We start from the raw sequence: 968 nt of genomic DNA, 5'->3' as shown, positions 1-968 counted from the left end.
CCCATGTGGGTGTTTCAATTTTGAGGTTTCAAATAAATAAATGAAACAATTTCGCAAGATGGTTAGTGATTTCTTTTTTTCTTTTTTCTTTTTTTTGAAATAGCAAATCAAACAGATGGCGCATAAAACCAAAAAATATATATATTCACATAATATTTACGTATTACCACATAACACGCAGGTTGTGTAGATACAATGAACTGTATTTTTTTGTTTTATTTTAAGAATTCAAACGATCAATAGTTAAAAACTCCTGCAGTGGACTTTTATCCGATGGAAAACAGTTCAGCTGTTGTTCAGCTCTCCTCCTCCAGGGAGAGCTCAACACATTTCATCCTCCGGTTAAAGAGAGAGAGAGAGAGAGAGAGAGAGGGAGAGAGGTTTGGGTGAAGGTCTTCACGTACTCCACGTAAAATCTTCATTGACAACTTGAATCGGAAATGATCCCAAGAGAAGAAGAAACATACTTTTAAGCCATATTCTGTGGAGCAATCCTTAAGCAATAGGCTGTATTAACACGTGTGTATGTATGAGTCTTCACAGCTAGTGATGAAAAATATCATTTAACAAACCATCAGATCATCAGATCAGTTACCTGTTTTCCAGCCTGGTTTAACATCATTAACAAGTGTTAATGTGTGTTCTTGATCATTTAAGGTTAAAAAATAAACACAATGGTGACTTCCAGGCTGCATATTATGGCCCTTGAACCTGATTTATTCCCTTTATCCACCTTTTACATGGCTTGGATTGTGCCACAGATATTTACATTGATTGTAAGAGGCCTGTGCGACACCTTTACTCTGCATAATTAACAGCAGACAACTATTTCTGAGGACTGAGGTGACTGCAAACTCAGCACCTGCTGGGTGATGTCATCCATCCCAATGAGGTTCAGTTTTTTGGGACAACTTTTAACAGCATTTTATTTGCAGCTTTACATTTAAAGTAACATAACTACATAACTA

The sequence above is a fragment of the Larimichthys crocea genome, chromosome XII (assembly GCF_000972845.2).
Source record: "Larimichthys crocea isolate SSNF chromosome XII, L_crocea_2.0, whole genome shotgun sequence".
NCBI lineage: Eukaryota > Metazoa > Chordata > Actinopteri > Sciaenidae > Larimichthys > Larimichthys crocea.
Note: the sequence above shows the minus strand (reverse complement) of the source record.